Source organism: Nannospalax galili, unplaced genomic scaffold, assembly GCF_000622305.1.
Source record: "Nannospalax galili isolate Female #2095 unplaced genomic scaffold, S.galili_v1.0 scaffold45, whole genome shotgun sequence".
Lineage (NCBI taxonomy): Eukaryota > Metazoa > Chordata > Mammalia > Rodentia > Spalacidae > Nannospalax > Nannospalax galili.
The window spans coordinates 882,803-908,950 of record NW_008355775.1 but is presented as its reverse complement, the minus strand read 5'-3'; the positions used below and the strand labels follow the sequence as shown (position 1 = coordinate 908,950).

Sequence of the window (26,148 nt, the reverse complement as noted above, 5' to 3'; positions counted from 1 at the left end):
ATATATATATATTTGTTTTGCAGAAGGCTGTAAGTAGACATGAAGGTAGAAGAGGACTGAAAAAAATATACAACTTTTCCTTCTTATTTTATAACCTCAGCAAGTACATATTGTTGCATTTAGACAAACACGCTTCTCAAAATGATGATCCATTGAAGTGTAAAAGAGAAAGTGCAACAGAGAAATAATGTGCACCATTAAAAGGACTTTCTATATTCTGGCTTCATCACTAGTGCTGTCTGCAAGATGGAATCTTCTTTTTTTCTCAAATTTTTAATTGATTTTTGTGTATTTCATACAGAACATCTTAATCAATCTTAATCATATTTATACCCCCGTCCACACTGGCACTCTCTGATAGTCCCCCACCCCATTGGAATTCACACATTCTGTCATTTGTGTTAAGGCCTATCATGTCAAGTTAGTGTCCTAGGATGACCCTCAGTGCAAGTTCATCCACTGGGGTCTGGTTAGCCTAAAGCTCTTCCTCCAGCAGTAATCAGCTGCCAATAATTCTTTGACTAAGATTGGGGTTTGTTTTCCATTTCCGTAGTTCTGTGCTAGGGTTTTGTCTGTTTTGAGTTTGCATAGGTCTTGTGCCTGCTATAGGTTTATAAGAGCAAGGTACCAGCAGCTTGTTGAACTCTCTTTCCATATCTTCATGCACCTCCTCCTTGACTCTTACAATCTTTCTGCCCCTCTTCCGCGATGGTCTCTGAGCCTTGGGTGGGTGGAGTTAATATAAGAATTCTGTCCAAGGATGTGTGGTCTTTTTCAAACTCCCTATTACCTAAGATTATTAAGAATGGTCCTCTCACTAGAGAATATTTTCAGTCACTTTCTTTTAGCCCAATCCAGAATGTACAGACCACTGTTATAGAAAGGCTGTCCGAAAGCACATGAACTTTAGTGTTGTAAGAACTCTGTGGTTTCAATCATTTTTCTTTTCTTCTTTCGATACTGATCCTACTACTGCACCAGTGTTATTTACTGTGCCAGTCATTGATATGGTTATTAGGCCTTGAAGTTGGGTTGGACCATTGATTGATACTGTCCCTTAGCAGTTTGTGTAGTGCTTTCCAAAGCTATGAGATCTAGCCTTCAGGGGTGACTTCCATGTCAATTCTAGCTCCATCCTCCAAATCCTGTCTTGAAGTCTGAAAATGTGATATAGGAAGCTAGAAAAAAAAGGCCATCGATGGTGTAGAGAATGGCACTTGGTGAAGTTGCCACCTGTAGTAACTTCAAGTGAGAAAATGAATCTGATAACATTTCGGGTAAGTGTAATGACATTTCCAGGCAGACTGGAAATGTTTTTGTAGATTCTTAATACGTGCACATGATAGGCTACTATAACAAAAAGTAAAGAATCAGTCAGTTAAAATGCAAAGGACTATAGAGGGCCCAGAATTAGCTCAGGAATATGAAATTATTGCTCAACTCCAACCTCTTGAACAAATAAGTGATCAAATCTATACTTGTGAATGAAAGACTTGCCCTTCGATATAAACATAAAATCAAGGATGTGTCATAAGTCTTTGCAAAAACATTTCAAAGAACTCATTTAGGGCATGAAAGATCTCTCAGATAAACAAAAGAACCCTAAGAAACCTCAAGGATCATCCTTTTGTAGATTGACATCCCTAACATAGCACCCGATTCAGTCTGGAAGGACTGGTGGGCTTGAGGTAGAATGCTACATGTGGGGTGTGGTTTATCACAGAAAGATGACAAATCAAATTCAATAGACGGTTTTTAAGGGAACTTTGTAAATGAACATGTCTCCTACTAGACCACAAAGAATGAGGGAAAAAATAATCATCTGAGCCTCAACTTCCTATTTTAGTGCATTTCTTAGGAAAGCGAGTTCCTTTGTAAAAACATTCACACAAATTATTTCATCTCTCTCCAGAATAATCAAATTTAGATGTTACACAAATGTAAAGGGAAGTCATACATAAAGTTTCTCAAAATTATAAATTAATTCATTAGACATAGTAGACTCACTAAATTGATGCATATACCTAGTACATTAGAACTGAGCAATCTTACAATAGAGGTAAGGAAACTTAATAAATACTTATTCAGAGAACACCAAATAATTTAGTATTGTTGGATCATCAAGTGGTTGACTATGGTCTGTTGAGGATTTATAGATACATTAGATCGGTGAAAATTTCAAAGCAATGTTTATTTATGTTTTAGCATTTATTTTGTGAATATGTTTATATTGCCATAATGAGCATTTGGAGGTTAGAAGACACCCTTGTGTCAACCTTGTCACCTTCCACCTTATTCACAAGGGAGGGTCTCTTTTGTTGTTTGCTACTGTGCTATGTATTCCAGCTAGCTGTCCGGAGAGCTTTAGGTTATTCTCAATTCTCAGCCCCTCTCTCACCATACCATTGCTAGAATCAAATACAGGCACCACCACATGTGATTTTTTTACATGGATTCTTGAGATCTGAACTTAGGTCATCAGACTTGCATAACAGGGTCTTTTACCAACTGAGCCATCTCCCTGCCCCATAATTGTTTTACGTAAGATGACAAATTGTAGTGAACTAAACAATCTTCACTACTAGGAATAAAATCAGTACAGGAGAGAACAGTTGCATGACATAGTCTAAAAGCCAGTGAATATTACACAAGATCCAGGCTGTGGAATCAATGGAGACATAAGAGACATAAAAGGATTCAGTGGTTCAGGAGCTTATGTGAGGGAGACACATACTCAACATTTCAGGTACAAGGCACGTATTTAAAGGCAGAAGATCCTGGCTCATTTCAGGAACTTTACATAGACCACTGCAACTCTATGTGTGTGAGGATTGGTCAAAAACAGGCACATAAAAGAAGAACTATATGCATTGCCAGTGTTTTGGCATTTATGTTTAAACACTGAAAGAAAAAAAAAAACATTAAAAAGAGAGTTTGTCAAGGGAAATCCTGTCAGCACATCTGTGCTTGAAAGTGATCACTCAGGCAGCATTCAGGTCAGAAAGATGAAGCAAAACAAAGGGCAGAAAATCAAAGTATTCATTTTTTGAAGTGGTAGCCCATCAAAAATGATGAGAATTTTCTGGATTTCCTTAGAGATTGCTATGGACAGGACAAACAATAGACACAACAGTTAATCCCAAATCCAGGTCATAAATAGCAGATGTTGAAATAAGAATGAAAATTCTGCCATATCACTTTCCACTATTCAATGTATTTTCAGTTCTACCAAAAAGTGGAGTATTTTTTTCCCCAAAACACTATTTGGTGTTACAGTAAAGTCCACAGGGACAAGGAAAGCTGCTAATATTTATGTTGATTTATCTATACTAGATAAGTAGTGTTGACTTCCACCTGTGTGTCATGACCCTAGATGCAATGTGCACCGTACACACACACACACGCACACACACACACACACACACACACACACACACAAACAGGAAAACTTGTCTATCATCAAGGCTGCCCTTTTTACATGATGATGTTAAATCTAGTAGAGGTTTGACCAGGTGTCAGTCATATAATGTTCTGTGGCAAAAATGAGACAGATCTGCTCACCTGTTTTCACAGTCATAGATGCCAGCTGTTGTTTAGCTGACCTGTTCTTTTAATTCTCTGTCCTAGTATTTTCATCCTTTTTTGCTTATCCCTAATAATTATAATAAAATATGAAGCTTGTGAACATTTTAAGTCAACATATTTATTGAGTATAGCATGATGGAATAAGTTGGCTAATTAGCATGTTGGTTAACACATATACTCACATATTTACCCAACTTTATTTCCTCTCTCTTACCATTTTTCTTAATATAATATTTTGATATTTAACCTTTGTGTGTGTTTGTATTTTTACTTTTATTTTTTTGATGCCCAAAATCTAACCTATGAATTTAAACATGTTAGGCAAGTGCCCTACTAATGACCTACCCTCTAAAACCCAAGATCACACACATTGTTTAATGTAATCATGTCTCTTACCCACTTTATTACTATATGCAGAATATCCTTTGAAAGGGATAAAAGTGAAAAAAATTTGACCAAAAGATACAATTAATCAAAATGGCATTGTGATCAAATGGATGAGAGGGGTGAGACATCACAAGGTATTGATTATTAGAGTTCATAACTATATGATTGAGTAGCCAGTTTTAAAAGGAAGTAGAACAAATTTGATTTTAAATGAAGTATTGCATGGGATAAGTCTGTACATCGCAAATAAAATGTTTAAAAATGAAGAATGTATTGATTGGAGAGGTTCTCCTCCACCATGAATTGTTAAAAGTCAGTGAGTTTTAAGACAAGAAAAGGGGCAGGAAGTGAGAAAATGAGAGATCCTTAAGATCATCAACAAATAGTCTTGGCAAAGATGCAGGCTTCTTGTGAAAAAATATGTTAATTGTAGGCCCTCCTTAGTATAAATGTTCAAGTTTTATAAGTGAGGTCTAACATGTTAATGTCTTTCTGAAGTTTAAAAAAAACCCATACATAAACAGTATTAGGTGGACAATGACAACAGAAAACAAACTCTCGACCTTTCATAGAGCATAGGCAACAGAAGCCCACCAAATATAACCAAGATGGGTTATTACTGGTCCTTCTATGAATCTATTGTGTTACATACAATTGTAATTGCTCTCCTGTTGTAGTTGGCTTGTTGGAGAGGTAGAGGTTAAAATGAAGAGTGAAGAAATTTAGTTAGCCTAGGTGTGCCTCCACAAAAGAATAATGGTCCAGCATGTACAGGCTTTGGCTTCAATTGGCAAAACTGGGCAAAGTAAAATAAGTATAAAAAGTATGGTGATATACAATGACTACAAGTTGAAAGTTGTATTAGCAACATGCTGCTGCTCTCTACAGAATATTCAACAATCCTATTTTCTGGGTGGAGTAGCGACTATGAATAATGAAATGAAACAAATTAAATAAGAAAATCATTCATCTTATAATGCAAGTCTGATAATTGTGCAAAACAATCAAGTGACTAGGGACAGAGAAGACTGAGGTAGGGCTGGACAGGTACAAGCACAATTTGTTGCTTAGGACTGACAATGTCTTATGTAATACAGCAGGGAGATCCAGAGCAAAACTCACTCTTTGGCAGAATCTGCCCAGCATAGGAATGAATGGGCACTAGTGCTTTCGCCATGAACTGGCTGTAAACAGTTCAGGCAGTGTTCAAGTGCAGTCCTGAAATTTCACAGAAGAGGTTGCAGCTACCTGCACTACTGCTACCTACAAAAAATGTTCTTTCTTAACAGGAGGTGGGACAGTGTACCTCCATGAGCACCACAACCCTCTTTCCTTCTGTAGACTGTCCTGTTTTTGATGTGATATAGCTACTTTCATCAAAGCCTTCTATTTTCTTTGCTCAGTTATTAGCAAGGGTTGACACCTTAAGAGAAAAGTACTGCTCTAGTTGAAATGTCATGCCCAATTAAAGTATCTGCAGAAACTTCTGATTCTCTGTAATTTGAATTAATTTAGGGAACTGTCCACTCAAAGAAAGAAATCCTAACTAAAATGAAAATCCCTTGAACTTCAAGTCAATGACTTTTGTCTATTTCTTAGCACATAGGGTGATATAGTTTTAAAAACCATGATGGTAATCAGCACAAGAAGGTAGGCTTAACAAAGGAAAACCAGACACTCCATGATTACACAATCATTCACCCCATTGTCAGCGTCTCCTCTGTGATGGTTTTGCATACCACAATCTTTGCTGCGCTATATCTTCATGGTTTCTGGCTGGCTGGCCTCACCTGCTTTAGATTAGGACAGATGTGTTTAATTTTATTCTAACTATATTTTATGGTTCCATCTGCAGTTTATGGCAGACTCAGGCAAATTAAGCTGATGCTAGTTTGCCTTTTGGCAATAGAATGAAGCAATTATTTTTCTCTAGGGTGAGAAATCATTGCAGGATAAATTTAACTTACTGCCTACCCACTCCTTCCACCAACTCTCCAGGGTTCTGAAAGGACTGGAGTGGTGAGTTTCAGTGTTACCTTCACTCTTCTCACTGACCCACTACCTGTTACACATTGCTTCATGTTGAAGACAATTTCCAGAGCATCTTATTTAATTTCATAATCTATAATCTTTTAACTTATAGAGCAAAGTGTGTAGGCACTTTACACTATCGCATTTTACTGTGAAACACAGTACAAAACAAATAAGTAAAAATAGACCAAACTAAGAATCAAAAATTGCTGTACCTTGGTGACTGTCATTTTGCTTATTTTCTTCCTGTGAGCTCAGTATATACAATTATGCAACTTCTAATCCATATAAAGAATAACATTCTATTATGGCATTCCTGTGGGAATCAGGTAGACAAGAAAGCTAATCTATTTCATTGACCTTTAACCTCTCAGATGGTTTACATGTTCTGTTTCCTTGGCATGCCCATGTCTGTCTTCAGTTTGTACATCACAGAATCAACAACCTATCCATCATATGTTCATATGCCAGACACCATGTGCGACAGCGGAGTACAGCTAAGGAGAAACATGTAAGGCTGCTGCACTCTTAGAAAGTATAGTATAGAGAAAATGAAAAATGAGAAACTGACTAATAAGTAAATAAGGTGTTGCTTGCTATAATACAGCGAGGAGGAGAAAAAAATCTGATAAGGAAGACTGTAAGTAGAATTCATTACTTAATATACAGAATCAAGTATGGCCTTTATTTGAGTGGGAAACTGAAGGATTAACAAGGACCAGCAATGTCAAAAGGCAGGAAAATAATTCCTGGTAGAAAGAACAACAAGTGTTTGGCTATCATGATAGGAACAAAAATAATTATGCCAAGGCACTCAAGAAACAAGGTCAGTATGTCTGTAATGATACACAGTATGTAAATGTCATTAAAAGTTTGTTATCAGAACAATTTTAATATAAGATTATGCATTAAATAAAGCCCACATTTGCCATATTTAGAACCACCACTGTGGTAAAAATCTATTGAAAATATAATCTTGTATTTACATTGTTAAGTTTTATGTTTTTACATATTGATAATGTTTAATTACATTGTATTGTTAATATGTTCATGTATTTGCAGAGTAATATGTTAGTTAATTATTTAGACAAATATGGATTCCCTGTTTTCTCTTTTTCTTTAGAAATGCTAGTTGACACTAGCATAACTCTGCTAGTTATTCCTGGCTTTCTCAATCTCTACAAAAACACCTGTACACAGATATAAAATTAAAAGAATCAACTAACAAGTCACTCCAGAATTTTACTTCAGGTATGAAATCTTTATTGAATCCCTTCAATATCCCTCAAGGTAATTGTGAAGGACATTGCAACTCATATTTAAATGTGGGAAGCAAAACGCAAGACCACTTAAATTCATCTTCCACAACCACAACATGTGAGCCTGTGCACTTTGGCCTCATCTTCAATTTGCTCTCCCATTGAACCTAGCAGCCACAATCTACTACACAAATTAGCAATGACTGTAATTGAAATGAGAGCAAGTTCACAAGACTTTGCATTCTCAAACTGGAAAAATTTACATCAAAGGATAGCCCCATCATGACTTACTGTGTATGAAACTGTGGAACAAAATAAATATTATCTTTTTATTTGACAATAGGTCTTTTTATGTTTTTGCCCCATGAGATAGATTTGTGTTGAATATTGCAATTTTATTATATATTCTAATGAGTTTGGTGCATATTTTTATTTTAAAGTCTTCTATCACAAAGATTATGATGGATCAATGAATATTTCAGTAAGTTACTTTATAAAGCAAGATCTGATTCCAAGCTACATATTTTAAAAATAAATTCTAGAGCTCTCAACTAGGCTCAGTTGGTAAAGGTGCCTGCTGGCCAGCTTGACAACATGAATTTAATCCCCAGGATACACATGGTATAAGAAGAGAATCAAATTCAACAAGTGGTCCTCTGATCACGCAAGAGTATGCACCAGTATACTTGCACTCACAAACAACGAAATTAAAAATAAATAGCTATAAATAATATTATCTGATATTCATTGCCTCAAAATAGAAGAAAATAATGTAAGAAATACTGATAAGAATGATGGATGGGTCATTTTACTGACAAGGATGACAAGCATCCTTGAAATGAAAGATTAGCCAGTACTGTACAAAATCCACAACATCCAAAAGAAGTCTTAGGCAGCCTTGAAGATTCTTATCATTTATATGAAACATGGAATACCTCCTATATATAAATGCACTTAAACCACACTACTACTAATCTGAAGAACAATTCTCAGATATTCTCAGGAAGGTCACCTCAGTGTCTTAAGATACTGCTTCCTCTCAAAATTCTTTTCAAATGCAAATGGTCTAGTGGACAGAAAAATATTGTTTTAAATCAACAGTTATTTTTGAGTATTGTCTATTTGAATTTTATCCAATTAAATGTAATTTCAATCAAAGATGACTACACTCTATTTTGGACAGTAACATTTTAAAAGAGAATTTCTGACATATTTTGTATTTTAAAACACTCTGGAGAGTTCCTTAAAATAACAGAAGCTAGAATTTTTAGAAGTGAATGGAACATTAAAGATGATCTAACCCAGTGGTTCTCAAACTTTGTTGTGTCTAAGAATCACAGGGGAGCTTCTCAAACGCCTGATGTCCAGTTCAATTAAATCAGAGTCGTTGGACATGAGACCCAGCCGTTCATACTTTTAAAACTCATCCAAGCATTGTAACATATTAAAGAAGACAAAAGAAAGGCAGAATGTTAGAGGAAAAAATAAAAAGAAAGGGAAAAAAGGACAGAAAATTGAAGTTAGCTTGTATTTATCTTTCTTTTGCTGAGAGAGAGGCAAATGAAGGAAGGTTTTTAACTGTCAAGTTTTTCTACCCTGTGAGACAGGAAAATAAATTCACTCTCAAGAAGTTATAACTAGAGAATGACAGATAAAGACATACTGTATGTTAGTGAATATAAAGTAGCTATGACTTAATGTTAACATTACTGAAGCTGTATAATTGCAGTAGATAGAATTTTAATGGTAATCAGAAAGCTTGAGAGAATAGTAAATTTACCAAGTATTTTGATTATATTCCTACCTATAAGGAATATCCATGTACTCATTCATTTGACAGTTATGGAGATATAAATTTATGCCACTAAAGGATAGGTTTTAGAGGCCCATGATAAGAATTATCTGTCCTCACAATCTGTAGAAGTGGCTTACAATAATGATGTAATTTGGACTAGACTTTTACCTAATCTTGTAGTCAGAGTTGCTGTTTATTCTGTAAACAAGCTCACTGAACCCTTTACTTCTCCTGTGATCTGAGATTATGGACTTAATCCCTCAGGAACTCTCCTTGCCCTCCATCTAAGGTAGTGTACAAATGCTTTACATTTGTGTATGCGTTCTTTACATTTCAAAGCACCGAAATCAGTGTGCTTTTCTCATTTCAAGCAATGACAGAAATCCAGTGTGTGTGATATTCTAGGCCTAGGGAGAAAAGGATAAAATATTCTGATAAGGGTAGGTCTTGACTTTAACTTCCCCATTTCATGCTGGAGATCTTGTTACAGTAAAGAATGAGCAAAACCCTTGCTCCAGAGCACAGTTCTGAGATAAATCTGAGGGAACATGTGCTCTGTAGTTCTGGTCCTCTCTTGCCTTAGAACAAATGATCAGAATCAGGCTTTCTCATTTCTATACCTTGTAGTAATGTGGTTTAGAACCATCACAGCAGTCTGGAACTACATAAAAATAAGACAAAGTTTAGTTACTTTTGCACATTAGGGCAAAGTGAGCAAAAGAAAGGGCCTGAACTCAGATTTAGGAGCTGGGAAGCCTTTAGAAAGTAAGTAGTACCCAACGAGGGTCCAGAGTGACCAATGGTGTCACATACTGGCAGGTGACAGCTCATGTTAGGTAACAACTAGCATGGCTGACTTGCTTTACAGATTTTCAAGACCTTCAATGACCTGGATGAAGCAGGTTCCCTGAAGCAGTGAACATTGATGCCAGCTTATAACCAGTTAAGGATTAAAGAAAGAGAATGAGAGTTGGCTGAGAGGTAAATGCTTTACCTCCAACATTAGAAGCTGAAGCAAACACATTCTCTAATTGAATAAATATGTAAGTAAATAAACAAATAAAAAGGGAGAATGGAACACTGCCCTGAAATTGTGGTTCCTTGTTTGCTTGCTTGGTTAGTTAGCTCCTTATTTGGTTCTTCGAGACAAGGTCATGGTGTGCAGTTCAGGCTGGGCTTAACAGGCATATGTGACCATGCTTGGCCTGGGAACCAATAATTCTTCCTTTTTTTAGGAGTTTCAAAAAAGTATCACTGTACATTGTATAGAACATTTTATTGCGACTGATAACACCAGACAGGCCAGTTTTGAAATCCTATTCTGCCCGCATCACTGTAGTCATTTGCTCTTTTAAGATCTCTGTTGGCTTGTTTGAAAAATGGTCATTGGTAAAAGCAAATAATATAATCATGTCATAAGTTTTAGCAAAGTTGTTTACATACTAAATTATGATAAGTTAGACACAGTTGTGCATGCCTTTAATCCCAGCACTCAGGAGGCAGGAGCAGGCAGGTCTCTGTGAGATCAAATCCAGCTGGCCTCCATATTGAGTTCAGGCCAGTTGGGATGAGGGACATTTGTCTCAAAAAGACCAAAAAGGCCTTGATAGTAAATTATTCAAATCAAAGAGAAGATTTGTAGGAGTCAGAGATGAAATTCATTCTATATCACTGGAAACGTAATAGTTTGGAACTGACAAAAAGCACCCAATGTTGGCAAAAAAGGTTACAGATAATATTAAAAGGGAAAAATCAGTAGGGTAGGAAGTGAAAAAAAAGGTGACTTTCACAGCATATGTGGAAGGATTGTTTTAGTTGGGGTGCGTGACAATATAATGGGAAGTTTGGGCTGGTTGGCCATATGTTTGTAGATGTTGTGACACAAACTGAAGGAGCTCCCATCTGCTGTTGTCATGGGATTGGCTGCTAAAAATGTGACGGATCATACATTTGAAAAAAGTGGAAGGTAACTCGTACCTGCATTGATCAGAAGAGTGCTTCCTTACCAAAAAGAAGGAGGAGGGGGGGGAGGAGGATGAGGAGGATGAGGAGGAGGAGGAAGAAGAAGAGGAGGAGGAGGAGGAGAAGGAGGAGAAGAAGGAGGGGAGGAGGAAGAGAAAGAAGAAGAAGAAAAATGAGCAAGATAATACACAAATGTCCCAGGAACTGGGAGACAAGAGCTGGTAACAGCAGCATGGACCTGCCATCTCTGACCAGAGCCGAGCAGCTGGAGTATGCACACACAGGTGTGGGAAAGCTTACAAACTCAGAAGTGACATCAGACTGAGGCAGATTTATTGATAAAACAGGCATGAGAAGGATTATTGAATGCTATCTTTTAAAACTATATACTTAACAATTATGCAAACATACAGCCTACTGAATTTTTCTTTCAGAGAATTTGTAGTTTTCAGACAACAGGAGAGGACAAACTAAAAGACAGACTGATAGACTTTGGCTGCTGTGTCTAAATAATGCAGCACATCATGATGGGAGCACTCAGTTCATCGATCCCTGTCACACACACACAACCTCACACTGACTTTATGGAAACAGTCAGGGGCTACAAAGAAGGTGAAATCCAATGCCATGTCTTACACTAGAGGATTGTTTCACAGTTCCTTCTTTTTTAAATGTTAGATCATGAATTCTGCCTTTCCTAACTTTGAATCTGTCCAACCAAAATATAAAAATAATATCAAAATGAAAGCAAGTCTCATTCCTTGTAGTTAACCTGATCAGCTATCAAGCATAAAATACCAAAGGAAAAGCAGGATATTTGTTCTATACTCCATAACCTGTGTTATTAGTCTTTCTGGCAGAAAGGATATGTGATATAAAAACTACCAAAGAAGAAATTGCCCAATCTTCTTGCGTTTATTAAGAATATTGTTTTAAAATTCATAATTATATGACATCAGAATGATTTAATATCAATTAAAACAGATAAACCTGAATGGATATATTTTACTGTTTCTTAAGTATACCTCTAACCATTTCTTGTCAAATGTTTAAAATACCCAGTTTCCACATTGTATCATATAAAACTGCTCTACCAAACCTGTCAATATATACTCATTTATTTAACAATCAGAGAAAACTTACACATCACAAAAATCAAAACTGGTCCTCTTTCAATAAAAACCCGGCCAAGTATCACCTAGGTAATATATGTAGTGAGAATCACAATTAATAAATCATATGGAGATGATTACATTTTAAATATTATACTATATTATATTTATATTCTAATATAATGTAATACAATACTATATTATATTATATTTTATATTAATTTGGGATGGGGTTGAGACAGGGTCTCCCTGTAGCACCAGCTGGCCTGGAACTTTCTATGTCAACTAGACTGGCTTTGATCTCACGGAGATCTCTCTGCCTCTTCCTCCCCAGTGCTGGGATTAAAGACATATGCCACTATGCCCAGCCTTGATTACCTGTTTTTGAAAGAGATCACACTCACTTTAACACAGTATTTTCCCATAAACACAGCTCTGTAAAATAACTGAATCCTACTCTAATTCCCAATACATGCTAAAGTCTCAATGTTCTGAGGAGCAGGAACAGAAATCATTTCCATAAAGCCTCACTCTATGGATGTACTCACTGATAAATGTGAGAACCAAAGAGCTAACATGGGATCCTTTATTCTGCTTTGAAGGCAATATGAATAGTATGTTTTCTAACATAAGGGAGTTCCTGAAAAGGAGAGACAACTGTGCAATTAACTCAGCAGAGGGCAGCAGCTGTATTTCCTGCCATTTCTTGGTAGGCGAAGGGTGTCAGGTTAAGGCTGCTAACACGCCAATTTGCATCTTTATAGGGAACAACCTGATTGTAAAAAAGAAGGCAAAGTGTTCTTCAGGAATGCCTGATGTCTTAATGGAACTCCATTTAGAATATTAGTGCTTTTATACTAAGTAGATCTGTGAAAATCTCAGGGAGAGGAATTTTGTTACACTTTTGGCTTACCAAAAAGCAATGTGATTTGCTAAAAGGAAGCCATTAAGAATAAAAATGGACAACTCCAGCACCTGAATATATTTGAAAAAAAAAAAAAAAAACATGGCTACTCTCAATATTCTGCAGGTTAGAGTTTATAGGTTTCCAACTAATACATGCCTCCTCTCCTTCTTATGATGCTTTGAGTGATGCTCTTTGGCTCCTTGACAATCCCTTGACCAACCCTGACAGGAAGCAGTTTTAGGTAGCTGTAGAGCAATGCTCCTAACCTGGCATCACTTTTGTGATGCATTTGGTGAGGCTCTGTCCTTATTTTCCTTTTTCTAAAATTTTCTCAGGGATTAAGTTGCTTTTTAAGTAACTTTCTGAGTAACTCTCAAAAATGGGATACTGAGAGCAGTTTAAAATTGTCTAGAGTACTGAAATTATAATCACCAACACCTTGTAAAATTTCCATATCCCAAATTCTATTTTGCTGTCTTGCCAAAGTCCTAGGAAAATGTTCTATACAGCTGGGTCACAAATAGATCTTGAAACACTTATGCATGAATCCTCCTTCCCTGTGATTCATAAATATCCCTTAGGCTGAACTTTCACAACCTGTTTCTGACCTTCCTTGCTGACACAGCTCCTCTTTGTTCCATTTTTCAAATTTTGTATGTCCTTCAATTATTCTATTCCATCATCCAGCCTATGTGTTAGGACATTTCATTATTTCATAGTGATAGTTAATAATTCCTATCTTAATTGTGTGCCCAACATTTTCCTAAGAACTTTATACTTAATAGGATCACATTCAATCCTTATCAACACTCCTATAAGAAACTTTGTTAATATTCTTAACAAGATCAATTTTACATATGGAAAAATGGATATTTTTAAAGTTTAAGAATTTACTAAATGCACTAAGTAAAGCATGTCAAAATCGAATCCATGAATATGCAGCATCCCTTGAGAAACAAGAAACTAAATATTTTAAAGTTATTCCTTGGCTGCTGTTCTCCTTTACCTTTATCTCTTCCAGTTTTTCACTTTCTTCAAGATCTTTTTGTTATCTGTCTCTAGGCCAATTACTTAGTTTTTTCTTTTTTTTTTTTTTTGGTCTTTTTTGAGACAGGGTCTCCCTGTAGCCCCAGCTGTCCTGGAACTCACTCTGTAGACCAGGCTGGCCTGAACTCACAGAGATCCACCTGCCTCTGCCTCCCAAGTGCTGGGATTAAAGGCATGTGCCACCACACCCAGCAATTATTTAGTATTTTTATGCATAACTTGACTTCCTTGTCCTTTGTAAAATCTTAACTTCCTGAATTAGTCCTTTCACCATGTGTGTATGCAACTGATCTTCCTTCTGTTAAAATGGTAAGAACTGTGGGTTCCAGAGGTTGCAGCTACCAAAACTATTTTCATTTTGATGGTCTTGTGTGATGCTATCACTGGGCACCAGAGGCAGGTATACAATATCAAGGAAGTCACTGGCTTAGAGCAAGTTAAAAAACACTATATTGGTTGAGATATGGATTGCTTGATATCATATTTATTCTCTGTTAAGCTCAATACCGCTCCAGGATTTGAGAACTATGAAATGTTACCATCTTTTCCTTCCAGTCTAACTTTGAAAATATGTAAATTACAGCACATGGGTTATCATTCAGGTCAATGATGACAATTTCTGGAACAACTTCTGGTCTAGAGCAGGTTCAATACAGCACCGGGGAAGGAATGACACTCAGATGCTGGAAAGTGCTAATGCACACTATTTAAAGAGAGAAGCCGCTTCCCTTGATGGTGGCCTGTGACCTACTTATAAGCCAAAGGAATCCTTTCTTCTCAAGTTGCTTTTGGTCGGTGTTTTATCACAGCAACAGAAAGTAAACTAGAACACCTGTACATATAGAAAAAGTAAATTTTATGGATAAGGAAAGGCAAATCTAGTGTTTAGAGCCAAGTCATCCAATCACACTTCTTTTTCCCCATTAAATGAAAGATGTGTGTGGACAAAAATTTAAAAATAGCAGTAATGCGAAAAACTGAGACAATGCTAAAAGAAAGCAATGGAGGCATTTTGGTCATTTTACATCAAACATTCCCAGTAGTCATGAAGTAGGGGGTCAACCAGGATTAATTGAAATCACAGCAACAAAAACATCGAATAAGAAGAAAAGAACAAATGAAAGAAAGACAATGATCACAATAACACAGAGCCAATGGTAGAAAGAGCTTCTAGAAGCATGTTTCAGTAATCATTTCTCAAAAGCGTTTGCTGCCTTTTTGGTAATGTTCCTTTCCATGATAGATATAAATCTAAAAATAACTAAAATAGAGCGCTTAGATGCAACTAAGATGTTATGTACTATGTAGTTTAGGACTTTTTTTTCAGATGCAAATTGATACTTTAAGCAATAGTCAATTGTGTAGTTTTTCTTTGAAAAAGCCAATCCTTCCTTAACATATGTGATGTTTACAAAAATATTACAGCCCTCTCACACATGACAGCAAAATGACTCATCATTAAACACATAAGAGCACTTCAATTTAAAATAATACAGTGAGAACTTCAAGCACAGATGTGAATATCATTCCCATAATGTGACCTACTTCTTTCAACTAAGTTTTATTTGACATCAGTATTAATCTAATCTATGCCAGCTAGGTTTTAAGATAACAATAACAATGATGCTTCTGTTTCTCTGAGCACCTATGATGACCCAAGCACTTTTATTTTTAAATCATGTTAGAAAGTTGCCTGTGTTCACAATATTTGAATCCTAACAGAATAACTCAGTAGCCTATATTATTAATCATTTTTATTCTGGTTCATTTAAAGTTTAAAATTTTCCTGGATTTTAAAAATAGTATATTTTTTCTAGTTGTTTAAATATTTTCACTAATTCTTTGAGAATTTCATGTAATGTATTTTCATCATATTCAACCCTCATACCCCATCTCCCCTCAGTCTACCTCCATCTCCCTGCCCTCCTTTTTCCTTTTTAGGTTCATAAATCCAATTTGTGTACCATATACTCTTGAAGGTGGGTTCATTCCCTGGACCATGGCCAACCTACTGGAGGTCACATCCTTAAGGAAAACTGACTCTCCTTCTCCCAGCAGTTATCAATCGCTAATAGCTCCTCAGCTAGGTCTGGGACTCCCAGCTCCTTGCAGAAATGGCATAGACTTTTAAAGGCTCACAACAACAACAACAACAACAACAACAACAAGACAAAAACGGTATATTTTAATTATAAACCATTAAGACAATAAATAATAGAGAAAACAGTGATTGCATATTCTCTGTAATTCAATTCTTTACCTATAATCACCATCAATTTGAACTGCAAGCAACAAAATTTTCAATTGTTTAGTTTCAAAGAGTAAAATCAATTTCATTTTAAAAGGCTAAAGATACCTCTTTCTTAAAAGTTAAAGAAATTATTATGTAAATTCTAAATGCCCTCCTCCCTTGTTGTCCTTTCTGTCATTCTAAAGAAGTAACTACAGCATAGTCTTTTCCTTCTGTATCTTTTCTGAAAATATATATACAATTAATTATATATTTATTTAAAACAATTGGACAGAAATTGCACACTTTCTCATGCCCCAGTTTTTGTTTTAAAATATACCTTAGTATTGTCAGTATAAAGCTGTTTCATTTTGCATAGCAAATATATAACATTCAAAAATGTAAGTATACCATCTTTTTATATGAATTCCAGATACTGGGACTGTTAAGAGGCTTCAGTTTTCTCCGTTGTAATCATGAATTGATCAGTCTTACACAGATACCTTTGTGAATTTCTATTTGGAAAAGAAACATAACCAGAGAGGAGAGTCATGTTTCAAAGGATTTTATTAATATTACTTAATATTCTTTAAAAATATTATCCCAATTCAAAATACCACTAACAGTGTGTCACTTTTATATATTTGGAAGTATTGGTCTGGGGTTGCTTCCAAATTAATCTACATTGTGTAAGCAATAAGTAGCTATGATTTCTGCTGCTTCCTAATAGGAACAATTTACAAGATTGTTTCTATTTAGTGGAACTCATCACCTGGGGAGAAACAATAAAGGATGTCCCGCCTTATTGCATTACTAATGAAAATATACACAAATTTAGGGGTGCGTAATCCTTTACTTTTGTTCTGAATGTGAGTTTCATTGTAAATGTAATTTTTGTTGGCAATTTTCCCAGGCATGGAGTTCGGGAATTCCTAGGGTGTGTCAGCAGTCACCACAGAGTCCCTCCTCTTGCCCTCCCTTCCACCTTCATCTGAGGACAGCTCTTTACAGTAGGGCATTAGTCAGTACAGGGACCCTGTGCTGGACAGCTTTAGTGTCAACTTGACACACGTGAGTTGAGGGAGCTTCAATTGGGGAATTGCCTCTATTGGACTGGCCGGTGGCCATGTCTGAAAGGCATCTTCTTGATGAGTGATGTGGGAGGGCCCAGCCCACTATGGGTGGTGCCACCTGGGCAGGTGGGCCTGTGTTGCATAAGAAAGCAGGCTGAGTTTGGGCCACGGGAGCAAACCAGTAAGCAGTGTTCCTCCATGGCCTGTACTCCAGCTCCTGCCTCCAGGTTTCTGCCCTGAGTTCCTACCTTGGGCTCCCTGATGAACTGTGACCTGGGAGATGTAAGATAAATAAACCCTTTCCTCCCCAAGTTGGTAGTGGTCAGAGTGTTTTGTCACAGCAATGGAGAAACAAACTAGGACAGACCCTAAACAAATACTTCTCCACCTTCTTACTTTTCTAAATGAAAAAAACCATAGATCTCTATATATTTGGAGGAGACAGAGGAGTAGAAGTCTAGCTACAAAGAGATTTTTTTTCAAAAAGGTTATATCTTGAAAGTGAAGGCATGAGGATATTTAACTGTTCTTCATTGTATTTATTTTGTAATTTCTTTACTGTCACACTGAATTTTTGTAATAAGGAAAATTCAATTAAAGTTCTAACAGCATTAAAAATCTAATTAGCATCTAGGTAGAAACAGAAATGATAACTACCAAGATTGAACTGAAAGAACAGAGGTTAGTGAGCATCATGATGGGTTATGAATATTTAATGTTTACTTAATGAAAGGAATACTAAGAAATAGAATGTTCAAACTCAGCATGTTCTCTTCGCACAGAGATTGCAGGCATGAAATGCCAGGTGTCTCATAACTGCTAAATTCTTGAGCCTGAACATATGGAAATATTTGTCAGTAAACTGCTGATATTGTTTGCTTATGCACTGTGTGTTCTTGATCAGCCTACAATACTTCTTGGACAAAATTAATTGCAAACTCAATTTCAATAAGATTTTTATTTTCATATCCTAAAAGTAGAATTTTTATCTCCCTTTTCCTTAATATTCAAAGATGACAAAATATTCAAAGCCATTAAGAATCAGTTTTATTCCAATCACTGGTCTACTATTTATTGGTACTCTCTCCTATAAAGTATAATGATCACATGTCATGAAAGTATTATAGTCAATTTGGAGGATGGGAAAATAGTTAATATAAATTCTATAATATATTAAGGATTCAGCAACAAACAATGTCATTTCATTTAAAACAATGCAGTCTGATTTCTAACTGTCTTGACTAAAACCTGAAAGTAAGAATGAAATTATAATCCATATAGAAAGCAGACATATAAATATTATTGGAAAATACACAATGTTTTGGACCACTTACACACCCAGTCCCTGCCAGCATCCCAGTCAAGTCTCTAGCCTTCTATTTGCTCAAAAAGCATATGTCATGAGTTTACTAGCTTCAGCCTTAGAGTTAAATATAAGAATTTACCCACAAACTTATTCAGAGACTCCATCTACCTAATTTTATTCTTCCATTTCTATCTGAATTTAAATTTCAAGGTTTCTTTGTCTTTCTAACAAAGGCAAAAAAAGAATCTATTTGAAGATATCAGAACTAGTATGTAATTTAATGTTAACTTGGACACTGAATTAAAATAGTCTTTTAACTGTCACTTAAAGAAAGGGCTTAGTTTATTAGAGGATAAAAACTAGTGATGAGGTTTAGATGATCTGTCAGGAATGGTTTACATGCCTTTGATTTCCTAGTGAAACCCATAGTTACTGGAAAGTTTGATACACTGAGTTGGAAGCTATGGAGATTTAGTTTACTTCGGGAAAATAAAAATGACTTTATGTTCACTTAAAGCACTTTATCAAATTTTCCCTTTGATTAATGAAATGATGCCTTGTACTTCTTAATGTAATTACTCAATTACTAAATCGGCAGAGTCAAATGCCCTTGAGATTATAATTCACTTCTAGTAACTGTTGGCAAGATAGAATCAGGGATCATTTCCAGGATCTGTAACAGAAATCTTGCAGTAAAGAAGGCTTAACTGATAGTGATCAAGGAGTCACAGGTCCTCTAACTCTAGCTATTTCTCAGAAGAATTTATTAGAGTTTTATGTATTAACTTTTAAAGGTTCTGTTTTACTCTTTAACAAAAGTGAAACACGTAGGGTTGGAGTGTGCCTTAGTGGTTAGGAGCACTAGCTACTCTTGCAGAGGACCCAGGTTTGGTTCCCATCACATGCATGGCAGCTAACAAACATTCTAACTCCAGTTCCAGGGCATCCAACACCTCTTCTGACCTTTGTGAGCATTGCATATTATGGCTACAGTTGTATGCATGCAGGCAATACAATCATACATATAAAATAAAAATAATAAATAAAATATTATAAAAAGAGATGTAAATTGCTTGCAGTTTATATTGTTTAGGAGAGTGGAGTTTGGGGCTGGAGAGACGGCTCAGAAGTTAAGAGCACTGACTGCTCTTGCAGAGGACCCGGGTACGATTGATTCCCAGCACCCACTTGGCAGTTATGAACCGTCCTTAACTCCAGTTCCAAGGGAATCTGAAACCGTTTTCTGACATCTGCGGCATTGCACAACGTGGGTGCGCTGACATATACGTGAGCAATACACTCATACACATAAAATAAAAGTAATAAATAAAAAAAATATTTTTAAAAAAGAAAGTGGAATTTAAGGCTCAAGACAGCAGCCTTCTAAATGTTAAGACTCAATTTGGTTATGCCTTGTAAACTTTTATCTAACTTTATTTTTTATGATAAGAAGAAAATGTAATCATTTCTAAGTTTAAATCTAAATAAAAGCCCAGATACACAAAAGACCAACTTGAATTTGCAATCTTTTAGAACCCCTATTCAATTTTTAAAATGCACATTAATTCTTGAATCTTGGTATATTAAAGTAAAATACATAAATGATCATTATAATCACTCTCCAACTCCTACAGAATTGGTATAAAAATCAAAGCACCAAAAGTTTACATTTCTTTTCCATTCTAAAGTTTTCATTTTTTTCAAGAAACTTATTGTTATTAATAATTAATTTACTATTTTCTATGTACCAGAATTATATATTGTAACTGCAGATACTTAGAGAAAGTCTTCTTTGATATGTAAAATAGAAGCATAAACTAACGACTATCAACACTTCCAAAAGTAAGAACAGGAAGGCGTTACAGATGCAGAATCAAGTTCAATAAACAGAACTCACAAGTCAAGTTTAAAATTCCAGGCTTGAACTCTTGAACATATTATGCTAGTCTGTAAGCTAATCTGAAATTCAAAGAATCTGACCATTTAAAAGAAAGTAGTCAAACTGTTTATCACTGTGAAAGTTGTAATTATTTTAGCAGAAATGGGAGGTAAGAATATACTACTTTTCTTTTGGAGGTTGAACTAGGAGGGTCTTGATTATTTCCTAAGGGAAATGAAGTACAGGATTATCACTTGCATTGATATCGCTTTATTATATTGTAAATGTGTTAATTCAAAAGTTGTCTGACTCCCTTTTTACAGTTCTCTGTGGTATGCTTGTCTCTGATATCTAGTTAGAATCAGAAGGTTTCACATACCTTGTCCCAAAGTGGTTGAAAGGATCACAACCATTGTCCTCGATGTGTAGTAGAATGTCTCTTCTAAGGACTCATAAGTAAAACCAAGGGAATTTCTTTTCCAGAAGCTAGAAATTTTCCCTCACAGTGTATTGGTCCTAAATATACAGGCCATATCCTTGACCCAGTTCTGTTTGTGATAGTTCATATTAATTGTCAGCTGGATAAGATCCAGAATCACTAAAAAGACAAGCCTCTAAGCATGTCTGTGAGGGATTATGTACATTAGGTTAGTTAGGGTGAGAACCTACTCTAAATGTGGGAAATACCCTTCCATGGACTGGAGTCTCCTCCAAAGTTAAACCAAGAAGAGATCAACAGTTTAAACAGACCCATAACACATAAGGAAATTGAAACAGTAATACAAACCCTCTCAACTAAAAAAATCCTAGGCCCAGATGGATTTATAGCAAAATTCTACCAGACATTTAAAGAAGACCTCCAACCAATGCTACTTAAATTATTCAAAATGATAGAAACAGAGGTAGAACTCCCAAATTCCTTCTATGAAGCCAACATCACTCTAATACCCAAACTGGGTAAAGACACAACTAAAAAAGAAAACTATAGACCCATATCCTTAATGAACATAGATGCAAACATTCTCAACAAAATACTTGCAAACTTCATACAGACACAAATAAAAAAGGTCATTCACCATGATCAAGTAGGCTTTATCCCAGAAATGTAGGGATGGGTCAACACATGCAAGTCAATAAACATCATTAATCACATAAATGGACTCAATGACAAAAACCACATTGTCATCTCAATAGATGCAGAAAAGGCTTTTGCCAAAATTCAGCACGCATTTATGTTCAAAGTCCTAGAGGGAACATACCTCAACATAATTAAAGCCATATACAACAAACCCACAGTTAATCTCACTCTAAATGGAGAAAAACTGGAAGCATTCCCATTAAAATCAGGAACCAGACAAGGATGTCCATTATCCCCACTCCTTTTCAACATGGTACTTGAAACTCTTGCTAGATGAAGAGGTAAAACTATCCCTTTTTGCAGATGATATACTATACCTAAGAGATCCCAAAAGTTCCACCAGAAAACTCCTAGAACTGATTAACACTTTCAGTGTAGTGGCAGGTTATAAAATCAATCTAAAGCAAACCACAGCCTATCTGTATACTAATAATAAGCAATTGGAGAAAGAATACAAGGAAATGTTCCCATTCACAATGGCTGCAAACAAAATATCTTGGAATAAATCTTACAAAAGACACCAAAGATCTCTACAATGAAAATTTTAAATCATTAAAGAAAGAGATTGAGGAAGACACTAGGAGATGGAAGGATCTCCCATGTTCATGGATTGGAAGGATTACTATTGTTAAAATGAGCATCCTACCAAAAGCAATATATAGATTCAATGCAATCCCAATCAAAATCCCCATGACATACTTCACAGAATTAGAAAAATGCATCCTTAAATTCAAATAGAGGCAAAAAAGACCCCAGATAGCCAAAGCAACCTTGAGCACAAAGAGGAATTCTGGGGGGTTACTATACCAGATCAAAAAGTATACTAAGGGGCCCTGCAAAACTTGTCCTGAGGGGGCTTTCAAAATTAAGAGGCCTTGCTACACTGGGGGAAGGGTCTATAGGCCTGGACTCTATCAGTAGGAAAGCAAGAAAAAGAAAATTCAACCATCTGTTAGTTTGTATCTGAGAACATGGGTTAGTATTCTGTAATAGTCCTGTTGGACTTCTGGTTAGTCACTGCTGTGTAGCAATTTTCCCTGAATTGGAACATTCTACCCTGGAGGGAGGCTCATTAAAACTCAGGAGGTAAATGAAACTTATCAGGCTCGGGAAGTAAACAACTCCTGAATCTCAGAAGTTCCAGAAACAAGGTCCACAAAGCCCTGAGATCTTTTCTACACAGACAGAAGTTGCTCAGGAGTTAAGGTCAGCAATCAATAAGTGGGACCTCATTAAACTAAAAAGCTCCTGTACAGCAAAAGAAACAATCACAAAAATGAAGAGAAAACCTACAGAATGGGAATAAATCTCCACCAGTGATATATCTGGCAGAGGTTTAACATCCAGAATATATAAAGAACTCAAAAAACAGAGATTCGAGAAACCAAATGATCCAATTAAAAGACTAAATATCTAAACAGAGAGTTCTCAAAGGAAGAAATGAAGATGGCTAAGAAAGATCTCAAAAAGTGTTCAACATCATTAGTAATTAGGGAAATGCAAATGAAAACCACCCTAAGGTATTACCTTACCCCAGTCAGACTGGCTAGCATCAAGAGAACAAATGATACCAAATGCTGGTGAGGGTGTGGAGAAAGGGAAATGATCATTCACTGCTGGTGGGATTGCAAACTTTTGCAGCTTCTATGGAAAACAGTGTGGAGAACTATTAAAAAACTAAAAATGAACCTACCATAGAACCCATAACCCAGTTATACCACTCACTGGCATATGCCCAAAGGACTCATCCTATTATAGAGACAGTTTTTCAACCATGTTTGTTCTTGCTCTTTTCACAATAACTAAGAGATGGAAGCAACCTAAGTGTCCCTCAACTGATGAGTCGTTAACAAAAATGTGGTATATTTACACAATGGAGTTCTATTCAGCAGTAAAGAAAGATGAAATAGTGAAATTTGCAGGTAAATGGATGGATCTAGAAACTGCTATACTAAGTGAAGTAAAAGACTCAGAAAAACAAACGACATATGTTCTTCCTCATATGTGGGTCTTAGCACCAAATCCTTTTAAATTCCATATCCTTTTAATAAGAACATGCTATACAGCAGTCCCTTCTGCATGAAATAACTACCATCATCATGATCTCACCGGAGACTGATTGCTAAAAATAATCACAATTGGGCTTGGTGATTGTTGTCCTCATTCATTAAAGGAGTGTCAAGCAGGGTCACTGGATCCTCATCTGAGTATCCAGCCACTCTTCCCAGCCAATTAGTCCATCCTTGGAAGAAAAAAGAAAAATGAGGGAGAACCCAATAGAGTGATGCTTTTGGAAGCCCTTGTCAAGAAACCCCAATGGACTTTTATATAAACATTTGAAAATTGCCCTGTTCTGACTCTTTTCTAGTTCCCTGTCTAGAACTTGTAATGCTAATTGCTCTTGTCTTTATTTCTCCTTCACATCTCCTATTCATGATTCCAGGACTTTCTTTTCTCCCTAGAGATAGGAGTTATGAAATTTGGGAGTCTTTTAGATAGACCTATTCTTTGACTGGGTACTCCAATTGCCTCACCCTCCATCCCTGTTCAGCATGGAGGAAGCCAGAACAGTCTGTGTCCCTGTTCCCTATTGGCAATTTGGGTAAGCTCTTCAGAGGATGGTGTGATAAGAATAGGAGGTAGGAATTGGCTAGGCAGTTAGGGGATAAAGACCCCACAGAAATGTAGCCAGTTACTTGGCTAAAATTCACAATATCCTTGGGCCTGTTGGCCGCATACTCTGTTTTAAAGGCCAAAAATGTTAAAAGTATTTGGGAGCTTGTATCTAATCCTTAAAAGATTTTAGGGTTACCTTTTCAGAGGGGGGGGATGTTGGAGGGGAGAGAGTGGGCATGGATTTGATCAAAACACCTTTATATACATGTATGAAATTCTCAATAAAGTTTTTGTAAAAGTTAAAAAAAAAAGTTGTCTCCTTTACAACATGAAGAAGAAAACCAGTTGATTACAAGCATTGATCTCTGGTTTGCTTCCTGATTGAAAATACCATTGACCGTCTTGCTTCCAGCTCCTGCCACCATGACTTCCCTATCACAATTGAAGTAAGTCCTTAGAGTGAAACCTAAAACAAATCCTTCCTTCCCTAAATTGCTTCCTGTCAGGTATTTTGTCACAGGGATTAAGAAACCAATGTACTATCTTTAGGGTACTATTTTGTGTTAATCTAAACCATCAGTTTCAGAGCTTCTCAATCTATCATTCTGCAAAGAAGAGTTTCTTTGAGAGCCAGAACCACTAACTAACAGGATTAAATAGAACAAGAATCTTGTACTGCTGAACCCAACAGCTTTCCCACATACTGGAATAAGTCGTATAAGCCATTTCCACATGGAAAGAAGTGAAGTCAGTAACAGTACTACCTACTGTTTGTGCTGAGGTTTAAATGACTGAGTACTGACAAGATGCTTTATAAAGTACCTAGCATGTAAAAGCTATATCATTGAAATATTAGCTAATTTAATTCACAAAATCTATTTAAATATTATGAAGCACAGCATTGCCAGAGAGAACAAAATTTCTCAATGGCACTTCGGCACATTTGTTAGCTTTAGGGTTACCTATTATTCGGAGGGTTTTTAAGGCTTCATTTTTCTTTAGTTTCTGCTTAGACTTTACCCAAGTGGCTGAAATACTATTGACATATTACATGTCAGAGTCATTCCATGCTTGATGGTTTATCTCTCTTCCTTGGTTCTCTTTACTTTTCTGCCTGTCACTAGTTAGTGCATAATTTATGCACTTACCACTTAGTATTTTCATATTTCTATAATCAGGGAAGAGGTCAGGTAAGATGGTAGGCCACCTTGTTTCATGATTGCAAAATAATTCCTTGATTAACCTTAGAGAGGCTACTGTTCTTCTCACTGTGTACCATGACACTGTAGGATCTTGACAAACAGTATGGATGAATATATTATTTTCCCACTGTCCTTGTATCATTTCTTTCTGAAATGTGCATGTGCTCTCCATCTAATATATATTCTTAATTTGAAAATATGATTTGATCATCTTAAACTATTTAATGCCATTTTAATAACATTCCTCAACATATAACCTGTTCACCATCACCATTTTCAAATAATATTTTACCCAATTTTCAGAAATACTAAGATGATTTCAAGCAATTCATGAAAGTATATTTTGTGTATTTTGCTATTCATTAGAAAAAATAAAACTAGCACATTAAGTTGATTTTATAGATGTTATTGCTAATTTTATTTAAATAAAAAGGGAGTCTTTTAAAGAAAATGTAAATTTTCAAATAAAACCATAAGTAGAACAAGGCATGGTGGTGCAACCCTGTAGTCCCACCAATTGGGAGGCAGAGGCAGGAGGATCTCTGTGAGTTCAAGGCCAACCTGGTCTACAGAGTGAGTGAATTCCAGGACAGATGGGGCTACAGGGAGACCCTGTCTC

The 26,148-nt window shown here is 36.1% G+C and overlaps 1 protein-coding gene across 1 annotated transcript in view; it reads right to left on the bottom strand.

Annotated features, from left to right (window-relative positions):
- Positions 1–26,148, bottom strand: part of Edil3 (EGF like repeats and discoidin domains 3) — a 482,626-nt gene that overhangs the window by 348,235 nt on the left and 108,243 nt on the right. The window lies entirely within an intron of this gene.